This window comes from Canis lupus, chromosome 24 (genome assembly GCF_003254725.2).
Source record: "Canis lupus dingo isolate Sandy chromosome 24, ASM325472v2, whole genome shotgun sequence".
Classification (NCBI taxonomy): domain Eukaryota; kingdom Metazoa; phylum Chordata; class Mammalia; order Carnivora; family Canidae; genus Canis; species Canis lupus.
In genome coordinates, this window is record NC_064266.1 from 29,378,529 (window position 1) to 29,393,151 (window position 14,623).

Below are 14,623 nucleotides of genomic sequence, written 5' to 3' on the forward strand. Positions count from 1 at the left end.
TCAGCCAAGACTACACAAGTGGTCATTGGCTAGCTTGGAAGGATCACTGGCCAAAAAGGTTGCCCAGAACCAGAGAAGAGAACCTGTTTCTGGCACAGGTGAACTATGACCTGTAGCTTCTCTGCAGTCATGGCTTTTCTCCTGCTATACTCCACATGGTAGACCCCTTGCCTTATACCACCTCAGTGAGGACAGACCATCTCTCTGACTGGTTCTGTATCCCTAGCCCAGTCGGGCTCAGCATTCCTTCCTCATTTTCCCTACACTGGACCACAGAACTAAGATGCAATATGCTTCCCCCCCCCCCCCCGACGAAGCAGATTGACCAGCAACTGCCCATCCCTTCTCCAGATTCTTCAGTGTGACATTCAAGCCCTGAGCCAACAAGATTCTTGACACTTTGCTGTAATCTAGGATCCTAAAGAGCTTTAACTTAAGAGAAGATGTGAATTAGAAGTGTTCCATCCATTTCACAGATGGTTTCAAGTCATCTGAGTGGACTAGATAATGTCAAACTCTGAATACAGAGCAAAAGGAAACTAAACTATTAGTGCTCCTAGAGCCTGGGGGGAAAAATCTCTTGGGGGGGCACCTGGGTGGCTCAGTCTGTTAAGCGACTGACTCTTGATTTTGGCTCAGGTCAAGACCTCAGGGTCATGAGATCAAACCCCATGTCAGGCTCTGCACTTAGAGCAGAATCTGCTTCTGATTTTTCTCTCTCCCTCTCCCTTCTGTCCCTCCTGCTCATGCTTTCTCAATCAATCAATCAAATATATTTTTAAAGAAAATCTCTTTGGAAGAAGTTCACATCATTCTAACCTTAAAAATAGTTTTTACAACAATTTGTTAAATGCACTGCAATGCCTAATGCACAAATACAGCCAGGCCTATAAGACGACAAGATACCACAAGAGGAAATAAGTAAAACAACAAAGAAACAGACTCATGATGACTCCAAAAACAGGAAATTATCAAAGACAAAAACAGCCAAACACACTGCATTCATGGAGATAAAAAGCCAAGCTTAGACAAATAAAAATCATGAGATACCACTTCACAATCATTAGGATGGTTATTATCCAAAAAAGAAAAGAAAGAAAAAAACAGATGTTGGAGTAGTTGCAAAGAAATTGGAACACTTGTGTGTTATTTGTGGGAATATAAAATAGTGCAGCTGCTGTGGAAAACAGTATGATGGTTCCTCAAAAAAATTAAACATAGAACTACCATATGATCCAGAAGTTCTACTTCTAGGTATAGATCCAAAAGAACTGAAAGCAGAAATTCAAACCCACATCTGTATACCCTTATTCATAGCAGTACATTCACAATAGCCAAAAGGTGGAAGCAACCCAAATGTCTATTGATGGATGAATGGAAAAACAAAATGTGGTATATACACACAATAGACTACTATTCAGCCTTGAAGTACCTGAGTGGCTCAGGCCGTTAAGCAGCCAGCTCTTGATTTTGGCTCAGGTGATGATTTCAGGGTTGTGAGATCCAGTGGCATTTTGGGCTATATGCTCAACAGGAAGTCTGCTTCTCTCCTTCTCCCTCTCCCTCTGCCCCCCACCCACTCACACACATGCTCACACATACTCTTTGTCTCTCTTTCAAATAAATCAATCTTAAAAAAAAAAAAAAAAAGAATATTATTCAGGCTTAAAAAGGGAGAAAATTCTCAGGGTGCCTAAATGGCTTAGTTGGTTAAGCACCAACTCTTGCTTTGGGCTCAGGTCATGATATCAGGGGTATGAAAGGGAGCCCCATATTGGGCTCTGTGCTGGGCATGGAGTGTGCTTAAGATCCTCTCTGTCTTCCTCTCCCTCTTCCCCTCCCCACCCCCCACCGTGTGCATGCACGTGCACACACACTTTCTCAAAAAAAAAAAAAAAAAAAAGGAGGGGAGAAAATTCTAACACATGCTACAATATAGATGACCCTTGAGGACATAATGCTATGTGAAATAAGCCAGTCACAAAAGAACAAATGCTGTATGACTCCATTTATATGAAGTACCTGGAATAGTTAACTCTATAGAAACAGCAGAATGATGATTGCCAGGGACTGAAAGGACAGATGAATAGGAAATTATTGTTTAGTAACATTTTTTAAGTTTTCAGTGTTGCAAGATGAAAACAGTTCTGGAAACTGGTTGCACAAACATGTGAATGTACTTAAGACTAGTGAACTTGTACACTTAGAAATAGTTATGATGGCAAATGTTGTGTTTATTTTACCACAATGTTGAAAAATCTAAAGGGTAAGATAAAATAGAATAATAAAAAATACTTGGCTGATCCAAGAGAAGAAAGAAAAAAAAAAAAAAAAAGGAAAATGGGAACAAAACCCAGGTAGGACAAAAAGAAGCAACAGGATTACAGATGTAAATGGTTTGTAGCCATATCTGTAATTATGTTAAATATAAGTGGGCTCAAGATTGTAACAAAAAGAGAAAGATCAACAGGGAAAATTTAAACAAAATACAAGATTCTATATGATATTTATGACATTTTAATATGAAGACATATAGGCTAAAAGATAAAAGTAAAAATATTCTAGCTAAGATTTTAAATAAGAATACCTAATTTATACAAACTTATACAAATTCTCTCAGAAAATAGAGGGAACACTCCCAAAGTATTTTATAAGGTCAACATAATTGTACCACCAAAACCTGGCAAGAACATGACAAGAAAAAATATAGACTATCTCTCATAACCAACAATACAACAATCCTAAACAAAATGTCAGCAAATCAAATACAGCAACAAATTAAAAGGATAAGTCATAACCAATGGAGGTTATCTCAGGAATGCAAATTAGTTTAACATTTAAAAATCAACCAACCACATTAACAGAATAAAAGGGAAAAATAACTTGATTATCTGAATAGATGCTAAAAAAGCATTTGACAAAATTCAGCACTTATCCACAGCAAAAACTCTTAATAACCTAAAGATGGAAGACAATTTCCTCAATCTGATATAGGAGATACAGGGGAAAAAGCTAGAGCCAACATCATTCTTAATGGTAAAATAGAGAGCATTTTCCTTTCAGATCAGGAACAGAGCAAGAATATTCAATTATCACCACCTCCCATCAACATTTTACAAGATATCCTAGCCAGGGCAATAAGGCAAGAAAAAAGAAAAAAGTCATAAAGATAGGAAAGAAAAAAGTAAAACTGTCTTTCTTAAAAGATGACATTTTTGTGTAGGTGGAAAACCCTAGGAGTCTCAAATAAACTTTAAGAACCAATAAATTATCTCAGTTGGCTGCTGTCAGTTGGCTGTTGTAACAAAAAACATCACAAAGAGTAGTTTATAAACAATGGAATTATTTTCCCCCATTTTGGAGGCTGGCAGTCTGACATCAGGGTGACACTATGGTTAGGTTCTGATTGAAGGCCCTTTTCCAGGTTGCAAAATCAACTTATCAAAGTCAACCTTACTTCTGTATTCCAGCAAATGTCAGAAAATTGTTTTTCTAAAAAATAGTCAAAATAGTTTTGAAGTAGCAAAAAAATACAAAGTACCTATAAATGGATCTAACAAAAGATATGTATGATCTCTATGGAGAAAACCATGAAGAAGGCCTATAAATTTTAATAGACCATAAATAAGTGAATAATGGAGAGAGATAGCATCTTAATAGATTGGAAGACTCAATACTGTAAAGCTGTCATTCTCTTCACATGGTCTATAGATTCAAAGCAATCCCAGTTGATTTTTACATGGCATTTAACAAGATCATTCTAACATAAAATTTATATGAAACCGAAGAAGGCCAAGAACAGCTAAAGTACTCTTGAAGAAATATAAGTTGGAGAGGACTTATTCTAACAGCTAACAAAACTTATAATAAAGCTCTAATAATTAAGACAGACTGGTGTTGGCATAAGAGTAGACAAAAACCAATGAACAGAAGAGAGACCCCCGCCCATCAAACAGATTAATGTTAGAGATAGCATTGCAAAACAGTATGGAGAAATGATCTTTTGAATAAATAGTGTTGAGTCAATTGAATTCCCATATGGGAAAAATGACATTGGAAATCCCATTGTACACCCTACTCAAAACCCAATTTCTGCTATATTATGGACTAAAATATGAAAGGTAAACCAATAAGTCTTTAGAAGATAACATACAACATCTTTATGACATCAAGGGAGGAAAAATTTTCTTAAATTAGACAGAAAAAGCACTAACCACAAGTGAGAGACTGATAAATTGGACTTCTTTACAGTTAAGAACTTCTGTTCATCAAGAAACTTCATTAGCCAAAGGGAAGAAAGATTAACAATGTACATATCTGGGCAGCCCCGGTGGCGCAGCGGTTTAGCGCCGCCTGCAGCCCAGGGCGTGATCCTGGAGACCCGGGATCGAGTCCCACATCAGGCTCCCTGCATGGAGCCTGCTCCTCCCTCTGCCTGTGTCTCTGCCTCTCTCTCTCTCTAGCTGTGTCTCTATGAATAAATAAATAAATAATCTTTAAAAAAAAAAACAATGTACATATCTGGCAAAGGATTTATATCCAGAATATACCAAAAAAACTACTACAAATAATGAAAAATACAGAGCAATGGGAAAATGGGCAAGAACAGGGTCTTGGCTCCACACAAAGAAAATCCAAATGGTCAATTAATGTATGAAAGGTGTTTAGCTTCATCAGTAATCAGGGAAATGAACTGGAGAGAACACCTATTGCAAACCCACCAGATGGCTAAAGTACAAAGTCTGATAATACCAGTTGCTGGTGAGAACTGTTGGTAAATGCACAAGGGGAACTCTCATATATTATCAGGAAGAGTGTGTTTGTATAATAATTTTGGGAAACAGTTTGGCTTTTTTTTTTTAAGTTAAGCATAGGAATACCTATAACCCAGCAATTCTGCTTAAAATATATACATGAGAAATGCATGCCCAGGTAGAGCAAGTAGACGTGTACAAGAAAGTTCACAGCAGCATTATTTACAATAGTCCCAAGTTGGAAAGAGCTGGCATGTCAATTGGTAGATGGGATAAACTAGTATTTTCATTCAATGGAATGCTTTATACTGCACAAAATATTAACCACACCTGCACACAACAACGTGGGAGAAGGACTCTTATAAACAACGTGGAGTGGAAACAGCCAGATACAAAAGAACATGCACATTAATGAGTGCTTTTATATAAAACGCATAGCCAGACAAAATTCAACATGCTCCCTGCCCCCACAATCTTCACCCGTCCTGTACTTCTATGTGAAGAATAGTAATAGAAGATGGATTTGCAGGGTACCTGGCTGGCCCAGTCAGTGGAGCATGCGACTCGATCTCACAATTGTGAGCACAAGCCCCACCTCAGGTGTAAATATTACTAAAAAAATGGATTTACAAACGATTTGGGGAATCACTCTTTTGTTCCCAGCCACAACCCCCTCCTGCTGAAATATCTCCAGGCTAGAGAGATGATAGAGAAAATGGTTCTGGGGGTGAGCTGAAGGAAGTTATTGACGCAGCTGTCCAATATGGGGGTGGAGAACAAGAGCCAGGCACCCTTTATGTTGGGGTTCATTATGATGACCTCAGTAACATTTTAATAAAGTCACTCAAAGTTAAGAGACCATAATAATGAATTTCCAGCATATTAAACCTTCACCAGAGACCTAGAAACCACAAAGTGGGACAAGAGGTGTGGGCAATTCTGAAATGCAAGGTGCACTAGCCAAATAGGGCCAGGCAGTTTTCATAAGATTCCCAACAACAAGTATAATTTTGTTTTGTGTGTGTCCTTCCAGATTTTCTTTTTCAGGATATCGAAACATTTTTTACTATTATAACTATGGGATTCTATTACACACACACGGGCGCTTGGGTGGCTCAGTTGTTTGAGCGTCTGCCTTTGGCTCAGGTTGTGATCTCGGGGTCCTGGAATCAAGCCCCACATGGGGAGGCTCCCTGTTCAGTGGGGAGTCTGCTTCTCCCTCTCTGTGAGCTTTCTCAAATAAATGAAATCTTTAAAAAAAAAAAAAAAACTTAACAGATGTTAGACATCTGCCCATTTGAACCCATGTAGCGCTACTTCTTACTTATAGGTGATGGATATATTCATTATCTTGATCGTGGTGGTGGTTTCATGGGTAATTACATATGTCAAAGCTTAGACCACACATTTTAAATATGTGTGGTTTACTGTACATCAGTCACACCTCAATAAAATGAGAAGTGTTATTCTTTCAAGCTCTTGGACTGCTCTCCCCACTAAGCACTATAAGTCCCATTGATGCTGCGGTATTTACACCTATTTCATTACCTCTCAGAGCTGTGTGGAATTCCAAAGGTAGGCATCCACCACGGTTTACTAGCTCCTTCCTTTAGCACTTCCCATGCCATGAATAATGCTATTCTAGATAACCTCCTTCTTGTCTTATGTGTATCTGAGCAAACTTTCAAAATATTTTACAAAGAATGAAATTGCTAACCTCTGTGCCCCATGCATCCTTAATGTTACTGACAACTATCTGCTTATTTTATAGAAGGGCTAAGCAAGTTTCTATTCCTGCCAGCCGGGCACGGAGAGTTCCTAGTCTTCACTTGGGTTTGTAACTCTTCACGCTGCATGAACGTCGGTTCCTCATCCCTCCCTCTCTCCCTCCCTCATTTGGTATCTACTTCATGGTCGCTGACAAATAATTCTTCAGGCCGTGACACACGGCTGTGGTCATTCCCTCATGCACAGCAGATAGAATTTCTCTCCATTTTTACTTGGTTTTTAATCATGTTTTGGGGGAAGGGTGTGGGTTCGAAATGGGAATTCTATAGCTTGTCTTTCTGGGCACTCCATAGCTGCCTTGAAAGGTCCCATCTTCACGAAGGAACCGGGCCTTGGTACTGGGGCCAGTGTTTTAAGCTGCAAGGAATGTGGTGACTCAGCTGGTCGCTCAGGGACACCTCCGTGAACAAGGCCGAGGGAAGGAAGTCATTACACAGACAGCTGGGCTGTAAAAAACAAAAATACTCCACACACCAAACTCTACAAAGTAGTGTGGCTATGTGTCCCATGACTCAACGGGGCTGCTTCTGCCACGTGGCACTCAGCTCAGGATATGTGGCACACAGACCTCACCCGCTGCCAGCTGCTCCTCTGAGCTGCTTGGAAAGCTGGCTGGGTGGGGACCCCAAGAAAACCTGTGACGGTCCTCTCTCCAACGCTCTCCACTGTTGCTTCCCTCATTCTCTCCTTCCTCCCTAATCCTCTTGCCCTTAAACAAAACAAAAACAGGAATTTAGTATTTCACACCTGCTGGAGACATGGCAGGGACACAGCGAAGTCAACACTCTGGCACCCCAGGAAGTCCCTCCGGATCAGGCAGATGCCCGTGACAAGTCCTATCACCCAGGCGGGGGCCGGAGGACTGGAGAGACAGGCCAGAAGGAGCTGGGCCAGCAGCAGGGGATGGAGACTTTGAGCTAGAGGCAAGCCCATCAAAGATGAGGACGGTCACCCACTAACCTTTACTGGAGACCTACTATGTGCCAGACAGCATTCTTAGAATATAATTATGAAGACAAGTCTTGTCCTCATGGAGCCTACATTCTCGAATATGCTGGGGAAAGGGGGAGATAAATACCAAATATTTTTAAAAAGTAAAATATATAGAACATAAAAAAGGTGGTTCACCTTTTTCACTGGAAAAGATTAGAACAAGAAAGGTGGATGGGAGTGGTCAGGGTAGAAAGGAGATACCTGAGTAATCTTGAGGTAGGTGACGGAATGAGCCAGGAAGGTGTTTGAGGAAAGGGTACTCTGGGAACTGCGGGCAAAATGGGGGTGTGTGTGCCTGGTGTGCTTGTAGATCTGTGAGGAGGTGAATGTGGCAGCTGTGGGGGGGTGGTGAACGAGGAGGGTGGTGGTGGGAGGTATAAGATTAGGAGCTATGGGAGGCTTCAGAGCAGAGATCCAAACAGAATGGATTTTGGGTTTAATAGCATCCCGCAGTCAGAGGACTTTGACCTCTGGGAGTACAGCACAAATGGAGTACAAAATGAAACTGCAAATCTTGCCAAAGATGTAGAATTTATGAAGTCAGTGAGCATGATGTTGGCAAACAGAATCACGCAAAGCACTGGCAAATGAGGGCCTGTCTGTGTCAGGTCAGAAAAAAGATAGTGACACAGTAGGAGTTTCCAAAGAATCATCCAAAGAATGATTTAAGTAAGAGTTAAGTCTTTGAGAAAACCAAAGGAGACCTAAAGTATTTTTGGATGTTTATGCTTTCTAGAACATCCTCCATGAAGGATGTCCTACCATGCAATCTACGCCCAGCTCCCAAAGCATTCTGTAGTCATACTAAAAATTATGGTATGGTGGCATGTATAAACCAAAATTTGTAGGTATAAGATAGATTTTGTTCACTATACTTTTAAGCATATGTTAATAACTGGTTTCTTTCCTTTATATGTAACAACGGTTCCCACTTAGCCATATTGTAGTAAAGATTAAACAAGAGCATTGACTCACTAACACATGCAACACTTCCTGTAGGTCTTCCATATGTCAGGCATCAGGAGAGACTCTGGGGGCAAAGTGATGGGCCAAAGTGCCCTCTTGAAGATATACCATTCATCAAATGGCATATATAAATAAATTAAAAAAAATAAATTGTCACATAAAAGAGGATGATGAAAAAGCAAATTAAAAACAAAAGGCATTTGATGCTACGAGAGCCTGCTTCAACGAGTTAACCTAACCAGAAGGTGTATTAGTTAGTTAGTGCTCCATAGCAAGTCACTGCCAACTTAGAGACCTTGAACAACATATATTTATTATCTCAGTTTCTGAGTTAGGAGTCTGGGCGTGGCTTTGCTGAGTCTTCTGTCCAGGGACTCCTAAGGCTGCAATCAAGGTGATGGCAGGACTACATTCTCACTTAGGGGCTCCAGCTCCCTTAGGTTGTTGGCAGGATTCATTTCCTGCAGGACTGAGAACTCTAACTTCTTGCTGGCTGTCAGCAGGAGGCTGCCATTGGTCCTAGAGAACACCCATAGCTCCTGCCATGTGAGCTTTCTCAACATGGCTGTTTACTTCATCAAGTTGGCAAGGAGAGTCTCCAGAGCTAGTCTGCTAGCAAGACTTTTTTTTAAAAAAGATTTTATTTATTTATTCATGAGAGACATACAGAGAGGGGCAGAGACATAGGCAGAGGGAGAAGCAGGCTCCCTGTGGGGAGCCTAATGCGGGACTTGATCCAGGGCCCTGGGATCATGACCTAGAGCCAAAGGCCAACTCTCAACCACTAAGCCACGCAGGTGCCCCGATAGCAAGGCTCTTATATAACATAGTTAAGGGAGTGATGTCCCCTCACGTTTGCCGTAGTCTATTGGTCAAAAGCAAGTCACAGCTGAGGGGGGCACTTGATGGGATGAGCACTGGGTGTTATTCTATATGTTGGCAAATTGAACACCAATAAAAAATAAATTAAAAAAATAAAAATAAAAAAGCAAGTCACAGGCCCCACTCATACTCAAAAGGAAGGCATTACACAAAGGCATGACCACCAGGAGATGAGGATACAGGGGGTCACCTTAGAGTCTCTCTGCCATTGAAGGTTTCCCTGAGGCAGTAAGTAGCTATGGAGCTAGGATCCAAAAAAATGGGGTGGCATTGACTATATAGATACGGGGTAGGGGGAGAACTTTCTAGGTAGAAAGAACAATGTGAGCAGGACAGTACAACAGCATTCCAAAAGATCTAGTACAATGACCAGCAGTGTTGTTGCTCTCATGCTTAACAACCATCCGTGGCTCTTTGATGCCCATGGTTTTGCCCAACATTCAAGGCCAGATGGGTCATCTTGCATTCACTTTCTCTCCCTAGCATCTAAGGCTTTACTCACCACTTCCACCCACTTACACTGCCCTTGTGTATCTATCTATAATTTAGAGCCCAACAGAAATTGATCTTCCCTAAATAATATTTTTGAAGATTTAAGTGGAGGACACCACGCTAGACCCTTCTTGAATTGCAAAGCATAATGAAACACGGTCCTGGTTGCCAGATGGTGGGTGGGGGCAGAAGGTATACACAAATAAAAAGAACAGGAGGTCCCCTTGCTGAAGGCCAAGCCCGTGGGGCAGCTGGCAAGTCCTGCACAGATTTTAGACACAGAGAAAGCTCCACTTCACACAGTGGTTAATGATCTTTCAGTATTCTTCCCTAGGCTAGAAATTGCGAAGGGTTTCTAAGGTTCAGCCAAACTGACGTTTTTCCGGGAAGGACAGTTGGAATCGGGAACTGCCCAGCGTCAGTCCACACTGCCAGGCAACCTGGCCGGGCCGGGGCAGTCCCAGGCTGGCAACAAAGGCTCGGTTGGCAGGCGGAGGGGAGAGCTGTGGAAGCGTCCTGCGCTCCAGCCCGGGAATCCCTGACCACATCCACCAGGGCCTGTCCGTGAGAAGCTGGGAGAAGAGGCCCAGTAGCCCCGTGGCCTTTGCCACATCAGCAGGAACAGGGAACATGGGAGGCAAAAGCAACCCAGGCCAGTACCCCAGAGCCCGGCTTTCTCCAGCCAGGGGTGGAGGGCGGAGCAGAGGCAGGGGGCGGGTCGGAAGCAGGGGGGCGGGGGGGGGGGGGGCGCAGAGGGCGGGGCCGTGACGACCCGCTTCCCCAGTCCAGCCTCTCAGTCCCGGAAGGGGAGCTCCTTGGGCCTTGGGCTCCGCGATGCAGGTCTTGGAACTGAGCACCTGCCCTCTGCTGCGATTGGGGGTTGAGCCTCAGCAGACGCCTTGTATGTCGAAGCACCCTGAATCTAGGGGCGGGGGGAATGCCAGGCACCCCTTGCATCTCTACCCTCCACCCCCATCTTCCCAAGTGCCTAATCCACCTGGAAGCTGAGGGCTTTTCTCAATACCCATTAAAGCTTTTTCCTTTGCTGAGGGCAGAGGATCCTCACCCCACACCCCACCTTACCCCCTGGCTCCCAACTCTTCTCACCTTCATCTTCAAGACTGAACTACCCCCAGGTAGCTCTGCAGGGCCTTTGTACCATATAGTCCCTACACCTGAAACATCATTCCCACCCTTCTTCATCTAACTAGTTACAACTTATTTTTCAAGCTTGGGTATGTACTTGGGAAAGCCTTGACCCCTTCTATCTTGCTATAGGCTCCTGGGCTTGGCCCACCTAAGCCTGGTCATCTTATGTGGCAATTCCCCGACTATCTGACCTTTCCCTTTTCCCCACCCACCCCAAGACTGTGGGGTCACTGCAGCATTCCCAGTGCTTGGCCCGGGTATGGCGCTCAGTGAGATCATAAACACCCTGCCTAGTGATCGTCTGCCATCCTTTCACCATCTCTGCCTGGTGACAAACTCCAGCAGTTGCTTCACCTCTTCACCCCTTCTTTGAGCAGCAGGTCTCAAAGTCGAGTGTGCATCAGTAACACTGGTGGGGGTGCTGTCTTATCAAAATCGAGATGGCTGGGCCGCACCCTCAGAGTTTCTGATTCGTAGGGGTGGAGTAGGGCCTCAGAGTTTGCATTTATAAGAAGTCGCCAGGTGCTGCTGCTGCTGACACAGGAACCACATTTTAAGAATCACTGTGTGCATCAGTTGCTTCATCAGTAAAATGATAACTTCTGTCCCTGCCATGTGAAGGTTTGAGAGAATCAAATGAGATTATGCAGATGAAGAATTAAGCATGGTGCCTGCACCCAGTAGGTACTCGATAAGTGTTTGCAGTTGCTATTGGGAGGGACACATGCCATGAGGGAAAACATGAGCCATAGAGATGGGTAAGGGCCCAGGCAGGTCAGCTGGGTTGGCTGGAGAACAAGGCCTAGCGCAGCAGCCAGGGAGTCCAGGTTGTGCTGTGGAAGCAGATGGGAGCCACGCACAGTTCTGGAGCAGAGCAGTGACAGGTGGAATCTCAATGTGGCAACAATGAGCAGGAGGCGCAGTAGCAAATTAACTGTGCTAGGTTTTCCTTGGCTCTTGGTCAGTCGTAGAGACCTGGGATTTAGCAAATAAAAAGGCTATCCAGTTAAATTTGAAGTACAGATAATGAATTTTTTTTAGTATAAATATATCCCAAATTGCATGGGACATACTTACACTAAAAAAAAAAAATAAATAAAAAACACAACTTTTGTTATTTATCTGAACTTCAAATTTAATTGGGTGTCATTTATTTATTTATTTTTGCTAAATCTGATAATCCTAGCCAGACATCAACGGCCTGACCCCGCTCCCTGGCCCCAAGCCTCCATACTAGAGGGAGCCAGACACAGGGTCCTCTGCCTTGCTTCTCTCTTTCAACTAGGCCATCAGGAGTGACTGAGGAGCTGCTCCAGGGCCCAGTCTTGCTGCCAAGACAAGTGGTCACAGCTGCAGGCCTGGTGAGCAGGTCCTCCCACTTTATGTCAGGTTTGCCCAGCAAAAAATAGTGAGGCACAGTAAATAATCATTAGGTCTGTAATTTAATGAAGCACATAAGGTTAATAAAGGCCAAAAAGAAGGAGGTGCCACCTGCACTTGTGGGGTCACTCAAGAAACAGTTGTCAATGGCATAGGCCCATCTGGTGAGTGTACCCAGAGAGGGGAGAAAATAACCTCTGTTCTTAACCCCAGAAATGATCAATGCAAGTAGCCAGACTGTTTGCATGTTCACAAGATGCCTTGGAAATGGTTATATAAACCGCAAGCTAGAACAGGGGGGTCCCTGCCTCCTTCAGCTCATTTGGTCATTGGGATAAGTCCTACTACCAGAGGCTGCCTCTGTCTCCCCCACCCCCATAATCACCAAATCCCAGATGATTCATAGTTCCGGAAACAAGCCCGTCGGAAATCCAATTTCTGCAGCAAACTTTATATCAACTTTTTTTTTTCTCTCATGAGGAACAATGAAAACAATATGTGTTCCATTTTTTTTTAACAATGTGATAAACATTACTGAACGCCTAGTGTGTGCCCTGTGCTGTATCCAGCTTTTTATTTAGCTTAGTAATTCTCAGCCTTGGCTGCACACTGCAATCACCTGCAGATTTTCCAGGTGATCCCAGTACCCTAGATATCAATATTTGCCCCGGGGAACGGTGATTTCAGCGCACGGCCAAGGTTGAAAACTACTGCTGTAGTTCGTCCTGCTTTAATCCTCACAATACGATCTGGCAAGGTAGGGGTTATCTCCGTTTTGCAGCTCAGGAAATTGAGTTTCAAAGAGGTACGGTGACTGCGGCAGGTGTAGCCATCCCTCCAACCTCTCCATTCCTCCCAGGCTCCCTTGAGGAATTCCTGTGTTTTCACGGTTGAATATCGTGGATATATATAATGCTTCCACAGAGATGTTTGGGTGACGCTGCCCTCAGGCCACCTTGAGATGGTTCCGCTCCCAGCAGGGCCCTTCCTAGATACCAGCCAAGCACCAAGCACAGCCTGGGTTTAGGACTGACACTCAATGGCTTTTGCTACAGTGAGGCCCACTGAGGCCAATCACTACGCCCATGTGCTGGCATCTTGGCTCATGGAACAATAGCGGCCACCTGTCACTCCCCTCCGCATAGGACCCTCTAAGCCTGGCTCTTTACAATTGTCCTCCCCACCCCCCAAACTTTACCTTGGAGCCCTCCCCCTTCACAGCAAACTCCCTCACCTCCTGATGCTTCTCAGCGAATCCTCTTCGCAGGAGTCCTACATCCACATAGGTTGCCAGAAGGGTCTCTGATCCAGGACAGGCCTCGTGAGCCACAGATCCGAAGGAAATGCCGTGCCCTAGCCCGGCTCCTCGCTCGTGGCTCGCGCGCCCACCGATTTTTCAAACGTGAGCGCACCTGGGCTCACCTGTCCCCCGCCCGCGGCGCCTGCTGGCTGCCAGGAGGGCCAGCTGGGCAAAAAGGCTGGTCACCGCCTGCCCTCTGCTGGCCGGTGGCAGTATTGAGGGCGCCGTCGCTCCACCCGTGGGTCAGATGGATGCAATGAAGGACGGGGCACTTATTGAGCGCCTGCTGTATGTCAGGCACTGAACTGGGCGCTCGGGTGTAAGGATGAACGCGACCTACTTTCACAAAGCTCAGCTTCAAATGAGGAGACACACAATAATCAAAGAGTCAAGCAAATATGAAATCCCAACTGTGGACTGCGTGAGTCCACATGACTCCAGGCTCCTGTCCAGTCTACGGGGTTTAGAGGAGGGAGGGGGGACGGTCAGGGAAAGTTTGCCCCTGAGGAGGGGACGTGTGAGCGCCAGGTGGCCCACAAAGTCGTTTCCTGTGATCTCAAAAATCCTACAAGGTGGCTATCCCCTTTGCCAAAGCAGAAAACAGGCTCAGATTGGGGGAAACTTACCCAAGGTCACGCAGCGAACTGGAACCAAAGCCAGGGCGGCCTAAGTCGGCCCGATTCGAAAATCCCGGCTTTTCTGCTGCTCCTGGCAGGGGGACAGGTGCGGGCCAGCGGGACCGCGCATCCCGCAGCTCCAGGGCGCGGGGCGGGGCCGGGGTGGGGCCTGGAGGCCGGCCCCGCCCCGCCCCGCCCCGCCCCGCCCCGCCCGTCTGGGTGAAAGGGCGCCCTGGGGCGTGGGGAGGGGAGGAGGCGGGGTCTTCCCGGGGGGTGGAGCCCGGGCGGATTGGGGCCTGCAG

At 44.9% G+C, this 14,623-nt stretch overlaps 1 protein-coding gene across 3 annotated transcripts in view; it reads right to left on the reverse strand.

The window, feature by feature from the left end:
• ZHX3 (zinc fingers and homeoboxes 3) overlaps positions 1-14,496 on the reverse strand; it is a 125,152-nt gene extending 110,656 nt beyond the window's left edge. For 2 of the 3 annotated variants that reach the window (XM_035705848.2, XM_025470077.3), the window contains exon 1: positions 14,331-14,471. The gene's annotated coding sequence lies outside the window, so the exon portion shown is untranslated. Of the gene's footprint in view, positions 1-14,330 lie in introns of all 3 variants that reach the window. The other variant, XM_049100673.1, reaches the window with a different exon arrangement.
• Positions 14,497-14,623: the final 127 nt, after the last annotated feature.